This window comes from Arachis ipaensis, chromosome B5 (genome assembly GCF_059453495.1).
Source record: "Arachis ipaensis isolate K30076 ecotype BB chromosome B5, ASM5945349v1, whole genome shotgun sequence".
Classification (NCBI taxonomy): domain Eukaryota; kingdom Viridiplantae; phylum Streptophyta; class Magnoliopsida; order Fabales; family Fabaceae; genus Arachis; species Arachis ipaensis.
This window is the reverse complement of record NC_142440.1, coordinates 62,893,632-62,904,959: the sequence shown is the minus strand read 5'-3', so window position 1 is coordinate 62,904,959 and position 11,328 is coordinate 62,893,632. Positions and strand designations below refer to the sequence as shown.

The following is an 11,328-nucleotide window of genomic DNA, read 5'->3' as shown; positions in this document are numbered from 1 at the left end:
GGGTGGAAAATTGATTTTGAATTTTTGAAGGTAGGTAGAGTTTATGAGGTAGGTTTATGGGGAAGAGTGGATGGATGTGAGTGGTGAAGTGGTGATAGGGAAGAGAGGTTGAGGTGATTGGTGAAGAGTTTTGGGGAAGAGTGTTTATGGGATTGTGTGAAAGAAGGGTGAGAAGAAGTGAGTGGAGGTAGGTGGGGATCTTGTGGGGTCCACAGATCCTGAGGTGATCCTGTGGGGTCCACAGATCCTGAAGTGTTCAAGGATTTACAACCTTGCACCAAATTAGGCATGTAAAATGCCTTTGCACACAACTCTGGGCATTCAGCGCCAGATTGGTGCTTGTTCTGGGCGTTGAACGCCCATTTGTTGCCCATTTCTGGCGTTGAACGCCAGAACCATGCTTGTTCTGGGCGTTCAGCGCCAGCTCTTCTCCAGGGTGCATTTCTGGCGTTCAAACGCCCAGATGCTGCCCATTTCTGGCGTTCAGCGCCAGAACCATGCTCTGTTCTGGCGTTGAACGCCCAAAAGATGCTTCTTACTGGCGTTTAAACGCCAGTAAGGTCTTCCTCCAGGGTGTGATTTTTCTTCTGCTGTTTTTGATTCTGTTTTTAATTTTTCTAATTTTTTCGTGACTCCACATGATTATGAACCTAATAAAACATGAAAAACAATAAAATTAGATAAATAAACATTGGGTTGCCTCCCAACAATCGCTTCTTTAATGTCGATAGCTTGACAGTGGGCTCTCATGGAGCCTCACAGATGTTCAGAGCATTGTTGAGACTTCCCAACACCAAACTTAGAGTTTGGATATGGGAGTTCAACACCAAACTTAGAGTTTGGTTGTGGCCTCCCAACACCAAACTTAGAGTTTGACTGTGGGGGCTCTGGTTGACTCTGCTTTGAGAGAATCTTTTTATGCTTCCTCTCCATGTTTATAGAAGGATAACCTTGAGTTGTAGACACAAGGTTGTCCTCATTTAATTGAAGGACTAATTCACCTCTGTCCACATCAATCACAGCTCTTGCTGTGGCTAGGAAGGGTCTTCCAAGGATGATGAATTCATCCTCATCCTTCCCAGTATCCAAGACTATGAAATTAGCAGGGATGTAAAGGCCTTCAACCTTTACTAACACGTCCTCTACTTGTCCATAGGCCTATTTTCTTGAATTATCTGCCATCTCTAATGAGATTTTAGTGGTTTGCACCCTATAGATTCCCAGTTTCTCTATTACAGAGAGGGGCATGAGGTTTATCCCTGAACCAAGGTCACACAGAGCCTTTTCAAAGATCATGTTGCCTATGGTACAAGGTATTACGAACTTTCCAGGATCCTGTTTCTTCTGAGGCAATGTCAGTTGATCCAGATCACTTAGTTCATTGGTGAACAAGGGAGGTTCATCTTCCCAAGTCTCAATACCAAATAACTTGGCATTCAGCTTCATGATTGCACCAAGGTACTTGGTGACTTTCTCCTCAGTAACATCCTCATTCTCTTCAGAAGAGGAATACTCATCAGAGCTCATGAATGGCATAAGGAGGTTTAATGGAATCTCTATGGTCTCTGGATGAGCCTCAGATTCCTTTGGTTCCTCAGAGGGAAACTCCTTATTGATCACTGGACGTCCCAGGAGGTCTTCCTCCTTGGGATTCACGTCCTCTCCTTCCCTTATAGGTTCGGCCATGGTGATTAATTCAATGGCCTTGCACTCTCCTTTTGGATTTTCTTCTGTATTGCTTGGGAGAGTACTAGGAGGGATTTTAGTGATCCTTTTACTCAGCTGGCCAACTTGTGCCTCCAAATTTCTAATGGATGACCTTGTTTCATTCATGAAACTCATAGTGGCCTTAGATAGATCAGAGACTAAGTTTGCTAAATTAGAGGTATTTAAGGTTCACCCATATAATTTACCTCTGCTATTGCAGGGTTTTTAGGATCATAAGCTTCTTCTTCAGAAGATGCCTCTTGAGTACTGTTGGATGCAGCTTGCATTCCATTCAGACTCTGAGAAATCATATTGACTTGCTGAGTCAATATTTTATTCTGAGCCAGTATGGCATTCAGAGTATCAATTTCAAGAACTCCCTTCTTTATAGGCGTCTCATTACTCACAGGATTTCTCTCAGAAGTGTACATGAATTGGCTATTAGCAACCATGTCAATGAGTTCTTGAGCTTCTGCAGGCGTTTTCTTTAGGTAAATGGATCCACCTGAAGAAGTATCCAATGACATTTTAGCCAATTCAGATAGACCATCATAGAATATATCCAGGATGGTCCATTCTGAAAGCATGTCAAAAGGACACTTTTTGGTCAGTTCTTTGTATCTTTCCCAAGCTTCATAGAGGGATTCACCTTCTTTCTGTCTGAAGGTTTGAACATCCACTCTAAGCTTGCTCAGCTTCTGAGGAGGAAAGAACTTGGCTAAGAAAGCCTTGACCAGCTTATCCCAAAAGTTCAGGCTATCCTTAGGTTGAGAATCCAACCATATTCTAGCTCTGTCTCTCACAGCAAAAGGGAAAAGCATGAGCCTGTAGACTTCAGGATCTACTCCATTAGTCTTAACAGTATCACATATCTGCAAGAATTTAGTTAAGAACTGAAAAGGATCTTCAGATAGAAGTCCATGAAACTTGCAGTTCTGCTGCATCAGAGAAACTAATTGAGGTTTCAGCTCAAAATTGTTTGCTCCAATGGTAGGAATGGAGATGCTTCTTCCATGTAAATTGGAATTTGGTGCAGTAAAGTCACCAAGCATCCTCCTTGCATTATTATTATTTTCGGCTGCCATCTCCTCTTCTTGTTCAAAAATTTCTGAAAGGTGCTTGCTGGATTGTTGTAATTTAGCTTCTCTTAGTTTCCTCTTCAGAGTCCTTTCAGGTTCTGGATCTGCTTCAACAAGAATATTCTTGTCCTTGCTCCTGCTCATATGAAAAAGAGGGAATAGAAAAATAATAATAATAGGGATCCTTTTTACCACAGTATAGAGGTCCCTGTGTGAGTAGAAGAAAAGAAGAAGAGCAAATTCGAACACAGATGGAAGATGGGGTTCGAATTTGGGTGAGATGAAGTGTTAGTAGATGAATAATTAAATAGAAGGAGATGAGAGAGAAGGAGAATTTTCGAAAATTATTTTTGAAAAAGAGTTAGTGATTTTCGAAAATAGTTTTTGAAAAAGGTTAGTAATTTTCGAAAATTGTAAAATCAAAAATTAAAATGATTAGTTAATTAAAAAGAAATTTTGAAAAAGAGGGAAGATATTTTCGAAAATTAGAGAGAGAGAGGGAGTTAGTTAGGTAGTTTTGAAAAAGATAAGAAACAAACAAAAATTTAGTTAGTTAGTTGAAACAAATTTGAAAATCAATTTTGAAAAGATAAGAGGATAAGAAGTTAGAAAGGATATTTTAAAATCAAATTTTGAAAAAGATATGATTTTGAAAAAGATAAGATAAAAAGATATTTTTGAAAAGATATGATTGAAATTAGTTTTTGAAAAAGATTTGATTTTAAAAATCACAATTAATGACTTGATTCACAAGAAATCACGAGATATGATTCTAGAACTCAAAGTTTGAATCTTTCTTAACAAGTAAGTAACAAACTTGAAATTTTTGAATCAAAACATTAATTGATGATGATATTTTCGAAAATTATGAGATAAAAGTAAGAAAAAGATTTTTGAAAAATATTTTTATAATTTTCGAAAAAAGAAAAATGAAAAAGATTTGATTTTTGAAAAAGATTTTGAAAAAGATAAGATTTTTAAATTGAAAATTTGATTTGACTCATAAAAACAACTAGATTTTAAAAATTTTTGAAAAAGTCAACTCAAATTTTCGAATTTTATGAGAGAAAAAGGGGAAGATATTTTTATGATTTTTGAATTTTTTTATGATGAGAGAGAAAAACAACAAAATGATGCAATGCATGAAAATTTTTAGATCAAAACAATGAATGCATGCAAGAATGCTATGAATGTTAAGATGAACACCAAGAACACTTTGAATGTCAAGATGAACACTAAGAACATATTTTTGAAAATTTTTATATGCAAAGAAAACATGCAAGACACCAAACTTAGAAATCTTTCATGTTTAGACTCTATGGATGCAAGAATGCATATGAAAAACAAGAAAAGATGCAAAACTAGAAAACATCAAGATCAAACAAGAAGACTTACTAAGAACAACTTGAAGATCATGAAGAACACTATGAATGCATGAATTTTCGAAAAATACAAGATGAATATGCAATTGACACCAAACTTATAACATGACACATGACTCAAACAAGAAACACAAAAAATATTTTTTTTTATTTTTATGATTTTCTAATTTTTTTTTTTTTTTTGAAAATTGATTGAAAAAGAAAAATAAGGATTCCAAAATTTTTAATATGAATTCCAGGAATCTTATGCTCTTTAGTCTAAAACTCCAATCAAAGGGTCAGGCATGGCTTAATAGCCAGCCAAGCTTTAGCATGAATATGAGTGTAATTCATTCAATTTTAGGCCAAAACCTCAGTCCAAAAGAATTTAGACATGGCTTTATAGCCAGCCATGCTTCATGAAACACTAGAATTCACTCTTAAAAATTCTGAAGAAAAATATATTTTTGAAAACATTTTTTTTTATTTTTTCGAAAACAAAAGGAGAAAAATTTTTTGAAAGATTTTTGAAAAATTTTTGAAAACAAAACAAAAAGAAAATCACCTAATCTGAGCAACAAGATGAACCGTCAGTTGTCCAAACTCGAACAATCCCCGGCAACGGCGCCAAAAACTTGGTGCACGAAATTGTGATCATCAATGGCGCCATCAACATGGTACACTCAATTGTAATCTCAACTTTTTATCACAACTTCGCACAACTAACCAGCAAGTGCACTGCGTCGTCCAAGTAATAAACCTTATGCGAGTAAGGGTCGATCCCACGGAGACTGTTGGTATGAAGCAAGCTATGGTCATCTTGTACATCTCAGTCAGGCGGATATAGAATGGTTATGGAGTTTTCGAATATTAATAATAAAATAGGGATAGAGACACTTATGTAAATCCTTGGTGAGAATTTCAGATAAATGCATGGAGATGCTTTCGTCCCTCTAAACCTCTGCTTTCCTGCTGTCTTCATCCAATCAGTCTTACTCCTTTCTATGGTTGGCTTTATGTAAGGACATCACCGTTGTCAATGGCTACTTTTAATCCTCTCTGGAAAATGGTCCGATGCGCTGTCACTGCATGGCTAATCGTCTGGAGGCGTCACCCTTGCCAATGGCTGCATCCTATCCTCTTGTGAAAATGGTCCAAATGCTCTGTCACAGCACGGCTAATCTTCTGAGGTTCTCGATCATACTGGAATAGGATTCACCCTCCTTTTGCGTCTGTCACTACGCCCAGCACTCGCGATTTTGAAGTTCGTCACAGTCATTCAATCACAGAGTCCTACTCGGAATACCACAGACAAGGTTTAGACTTTCCGGACTCTCATGAATGCCGCCATCAATCTAGCTTATACCACGAAGATTCTGATTAAGAGATCCAAGAGATACTCATTCAATCTAAGGTTGAACGGAAGTGGTTGTCAGGCACGCATTCGTGGGGGAATGATGATGATTGTCACATTCATCACATTCAGGTTGAAGTGCGAATGAATATCTTAGAAGCGGAATAAGTTGAATTGAATAGAAAAACAGTAGTACTTTGCATTAATCTTTGAGGAACAGCAGAGCTCCACACCTTAATCTATGGAGTGTAGAAACTCTACCGTTGAAAATACATAAGTGATAAAGGTCCAGGCATGGCCGAGAGGCCAGCCCCCATGATCTAAGAACTAGGCGTCCAAAGATGTCTAATACAATAGTAAAAAGTCCTATTTATAATAAACTAGCTACTAGGGTTTACAAAAATAAGTAAATGATGCATAAATCCACTTCCGGGGCCCACTTGGTGTGTGCTTGGGCTGAGCTTGAGTGTTACACGTGCAGAGGCTCTTTCTGGAGTTGAATGCCAGGTTGTAACGTATTTCTGGCGTTCAACTCTGGTTTGTGACTTGTTTTTGGCATTTAACTCCAGACAGTAGCATAGAACTGGCGTTCAATGCCCTTTTACGTCGTTAAAACTCGTTCAAAGTATGGACTATTATACATTGCTGGAAAGCCCTGGATGTCTACTTTCCAACGCAATTGGAAGCGCGCCATTTTGAATTCTGTAGCTCCAGGAAATCTACTTTGAGTGCAGGGAAGTCAGAATCCAACAGCATCAGCAGTCCTTCTTCAACCTCTGAATCTGATTTTTGCTCAAGTCCCTCAATTTCAACCAGAAAATACCTGAAATCACAGAAAAGCACACAAACTCATAGTGAAGTCCAGAAATGTGAACTTAACATAAAAACTAATGAAAACATCCCTAAAAGTAACTAGATTCTACTAAAAACATACTAAAAACAATGCCAAAAAGCGTATAAATTATCCGCTCATCACCTACATTTAGTGATAATTCTTGGGTTGTTAGTTGTTATTGTTTCCACTAACACTAGCTTTTTACTAAGGTAATTAGTAAGTTAGCTAGGATTTGTGGATTAATAACAATTATGCTCACTTAACTTATCCTTCGATGTTAAGGGTTGACTTAGTGAGATTAATCTATCATAATTATCATAGTTGTGGTCATGGCAAGGAAGGGATTCCATGACTCATCCCAAGTCAAGGTTTCATTTATGTTTTAAACCACTTTTCCATCAATTTCGAGTCTTACTTGTTTATATTACATATATAGTTCTTTTGTTCTTTCATTAGTTTATTAATTGCAAATTTTGTCTTGTTCTTTTATTTCTTTATTGCTTCCTTATCATTGAAAACCCTTTTTGATCTTCACAACCAATTTTATGCACTTGTTGTCACTAGTTCCAAGGGAGAACGACCCGGGAGTCTAAATACTCTCGGTGAATTTGATTTGAATTGTGTCAATATCTTGGATAAAATTTTGATTAGGATCAATTGTCGGTTCGGAGCTTTACTTACAACGAAAATCTATTTTGTGAAAAATCTGAAACCACGTTTGGTCTTCCATCAAAGGGTTATTGGTTTTTTCAATCTGCCCTCCATTTCCTGCATTTTTGGGCAGTAACGGATTTTTTTGCTTTTTTTTTTCACCTTTTTTCTTTTTTTTTCGCATGCATAATAATTTTTTTTCTTTTGTAACATGCTTTTTCTTTTGCTTTTTGCTGCTTTTTCTTGCTTCAAGAATCAATTTTCAGATTTTTCAAATTATCAGTAATATTTTTCCTTTTTCCTTATTCTTTCAAGAGCCAACATTCTAAAATTTCAACTTCAAACATGCAATGTTTAATCATATATTCAGAAATCAAAAGCAAATGATACCACATCAACATAATTAAACTACTCTTATTTTAAACTTGAAATTCATATATCTCTCAATTCTTTTCAAAAAAAAATTTATTTAAGCAAGATGAGAGATATATGGAACATTTTACAACTTTAAGACATCAATGCAAATGATCATGCAACTAGAACTAGAGAACAGATAAATAAACAGACAAAAAATAGAAAAATAAATGGAAAGGGGTGTAAAGAGAACGAATCCACCTGTATGATGGTGGCTGGTGCTCCTCCTTGAGGATCCAATGTAGTGCTTGATCTCTTCAATGTCACTTCTTTGTCTTTGTTGAGGCAGTTACACAGGCTCTTGTGCATGCTTCCTTGTTTGCTCCATCCTCTTCTTTCATACTTAGGAGTGGTAGAAGTCAAAAAGCAAAGCTTTTGTAAAGTAGAGTAGAAGAAGGTAGGGTAGGTGGAGCTTCTGTGGGACCTACAGGTCCTGAGAGGCTGGGAAATCCAATTTTTCTACTTCTCTGCATTGGCGTTTGAATGCCCAGGGGCTACTCCCTAGCTAGCGTTTAATGCCAGCAATGCTGCCCATGATGGGCGTTGAATGCCCAACAGGGATACCTTGGCTGGCGTTCAACTTCAACACTCCATCCAGAGTGTTCTGTTTTCACTGCTGTAAAATTCTGTCTCTTGACTGAATGTTGTATATGATCATGACTCTAACAACTGAAAGAAAAACAAAATGAAAAAATAAATATAGTTGAGTAAGGTTGGATTGTCTCCTAACAATCGCTTCTTTAACGTCATTAGCTTGACCTTTAGCTCCTTACGGAGGTGAGTATGGGCTCAAATTTTTGCCCCTTGCAGTGAACCGACTTTATGTCCTCTCATGAATAAGCTCCACATACTCTAGAGACAGGACACAACTCACTGTATGTGGTAAGGCTGGCTTCTTAGTGAAGACAACTCTCATTCCAGGTGAGAGGCCTTCAGTTGGGACTTTCTTGTCCCTCTAGCCTTTTGGTACTTTCTTTTTAGTACCTTTGTGCTTAGAGCTTATTGATGGCTACCCAACACCAAACTTAGAATTGATGTCTGGGGGCTCTACAATGCTCTGCACAGAAAGAGAGGGTTGGAACACAAGGTGTTTTATAATTGTCTCTTTCTTAGAGGGAGAATTAGGATTGGACATCTTGAATAAGATATAGTCCTCTCCTAATTGGAAAAACATTTCTCCCTTAGCTACATTGATCATGGCTTTTGCAGTAGCTAAGAAGGGTCTTCCAAGGATGACACAATCATCCTCATCATCTCCAATATCCAAGACAATGAAGTTTGCAGGGATGTAGTGGTTTTCAACTTTAACCAAGACATCCTCCACTAAGCCATATGGCTTCTTCATGGTCTCGTCTGCCATCTCTAATAAGATGTGTGCAGCTTGTACCTCAAGGATTCCTAGCTTCTCCATGACAGAGAGTGGCATGAGGTTAATGCTTGACCCTAGGTCTCACAGAGCCTTTTCAAAGGTCATGGTGCCTATGGTGCAAGGAATCAGAAAGCGTCCAGGATCTGAAAGCTTCTGAGGTAGCTCTTGCTGAACCAAAGCATGGAGTTCTTTGGTAAGCAGTAGAGGTTCTTTCTCCAGAGGCTTTGTACCAAATATCTTGGCATTAAACTTCATAAGAGCTCCTAGGTACCGAGCAACTTGCTCTTCCTTAGTATCTTCATCCTCACTTGAGGATGAGTAGTCATAAGAACTCATGCACTGCAGAAGTGCATGCAAAGGAACCTCAATGGTCCTTATGGATTCCTTTGGTTCTGGGCTAGAGGTTTCTTGAGTGGGATGTATGCACTCAAAAGGTGTTCTTTGACTGGCGTTTAATGCTAGCTCTGTCAGCTGATTGGGCAATGAACGCCCTTGCTGTCCACCCTGATTGGCGTTAAATGCCAGTCCCTCTAGCATTCTGGGCGTTAAACGCCGAGCAGGGGTGTCCTTGTTGGCGTTCAATGCCAGCTTCCCTGTGTGAGTGGGCGTTGAATGCCCAGTGAGGGGTTCCTCAATGGCGTTCAATGCTAGGAAGCCTACCTGGTTGGGCGTTGAACGCCTAGTGAGGGGTTCCTTACTGGCGTTCAATGCCAGGAAGCCTGGGTGTTTGGGCGTTGAATGCCCAACCAGTGCTCCTTGGCTAGCGTTCAATGCCAGCTCTATGGCCATGTTGAGCGTTGAACGCCCATTGAGGGGTTCCTCACTGGCATTTAGTGCCAAGCTTGCTGCCAAGTTGGGCGTTGAACGCCCAGTGGAGGCTTCTTCACTGGTGTTCAACACTTTTCCATTCTCCTCTGATTCAGCCTCTACCTCCATGGTTATGGCCTTGCACTCTTCTCTAGGATTAACCTCAGTATTACTGGAAAGAGTTGCAGGAGGAATCGTAGGGATCCTCTTGCTCAGTTGACCAACTTGTACCTCCAAGTTTCTAATGGAGGACCTTGTTTCATTAATGAAACTGTGAGTGGTCTTAGAGAGGCTGGAAACCAAAGTAACTAAGTCAGAAAGACTCTGCTTAGAGGTTTCCATGTTCCCTTTAGAAGATGGGAATGGTGGTCTATTGTTGAACCTATTATGGTTCCTACCACCTTGATTGTTATTAAAACCTTGTTGAGATTTCTGTTGATTCTTCCATGAAAGATTGGGATGGTTCCTCCATGAAGGGTTGTAAGTGTTTCCATAAGGTTCTCCCATGTAATTCACCTCCTCCATGGTGGGTTGCTCAGGATCATAAGCTTCTTCTTTAGGAAAAGCTTCCTGAGTACTGCAAGCTGCAGTTTACATCTCAGTTAGATGCTGAGAAATCATATTGACTTGATGAGTCAATATCTTATTCTGAGCCAAGATGGCATTTAAAGTCTCAACTTCATGAACTCCTTTCTTCTGAGAGATTCCATGGTCATAGGATTTCTTTCAAAAGTGTACATAAATTGGTTGTTAGCAACCATTTCAATGAGTTCTCTTGCTTTTGCAAGTGTTTTCTTTAAGTGGAGAGATCTACCTGCAGAGCTGTCCAAGAAAATGTTGGATATCTCAGACAAGCCATCATAGAACACGCCTATGATGGACCATTCTGAGAGCATGTCAGGAGGACATCTCCTGATCAGCTGCTTGTATCTTTCCTAAGCTTCATAGAGGGATTCACTTTCTCTTTGTCTGAAGGTTTAAACTTCCACTCTAATCTTGCTCATCCTTTGAGGGGGAAAGAATTTAGCAAGAAAAGCATTAACCAGCTGTTTCCAAGAGTCAAGACTCTCTCTTGGTTGGGCATCCAACCAAAACTTAGCTATGTCTCTTACTGCAAAGGGAAAGAGCATCAGCTTGTAGACTTCGGGATCAACTCCATTAGTCTTTATAGTATCACAGATCTGTAAGAATTCAACTAAGAATTGATGTGGATCTTCCAATGGAAGTCCATTAAACTTACAGTTCTGCTGCAGAAGAGAGACTAACTGAGGCTTAAGCTCAAAATTGTTAGCTCCAATGGCAGGTACAGCGATGCTTCTGCCATAAAAGTCAGAGGTAGGCATGGTGAAGTCACCAAGGACCTTTCTAGGCTCCTCTTGTGGTTCGGCCATATCCTCTGTTTCTTGTTCAAAACTTTCTGAAAGGTCTCTTCCGGAGTGTTGTGCTTTAGCTTGTTGTAGACACCTCCTTAGAGTCTTCTCAGGTTCAGGATCAGGAGTCAAGAAGGTTTTTTTATCCCTGTTCTTGGTCATAAACAAGAAGAAAAGAAAAAGAAGAAAAAGAAAAAAACTTTCTATGCCAATAGGCAAGAAGCTCCTCCTTAAAGTGAGATGTGAAGAGAGAAGAAGAAGATAGAATAAAAGAAATAAAAGAAGTAAAAGAAGGATGCTTAAAAATAGTGAATAGAAGCAAATAAGAGGGGATGAAAGTTGAGAAGGAAGAATAGAGAGGGGGAGTAGAGTTGAATAATA

At 38.8% G+C, this 11,328-nt stretch overlaps 1 non-coding gene across 1 annotated transcript; it reads left to right on the top strand.

The window, feature by feature from the left end:
* The first annotated feature begins 2,288 nt into the window (after positions 1–2,288).
* On the top strand, positions 2,289–2,396 carry LOC148564422 (small nucleolar RNA R71). The gene has a single exon (XR_015885608.1). It is a non-coding gene; the product is annotated as a small nucleolar RNA R71 (small nucleolar RNA).
* Positions 2,397–11,328: the final 8,932 nt, after the last annotated feature.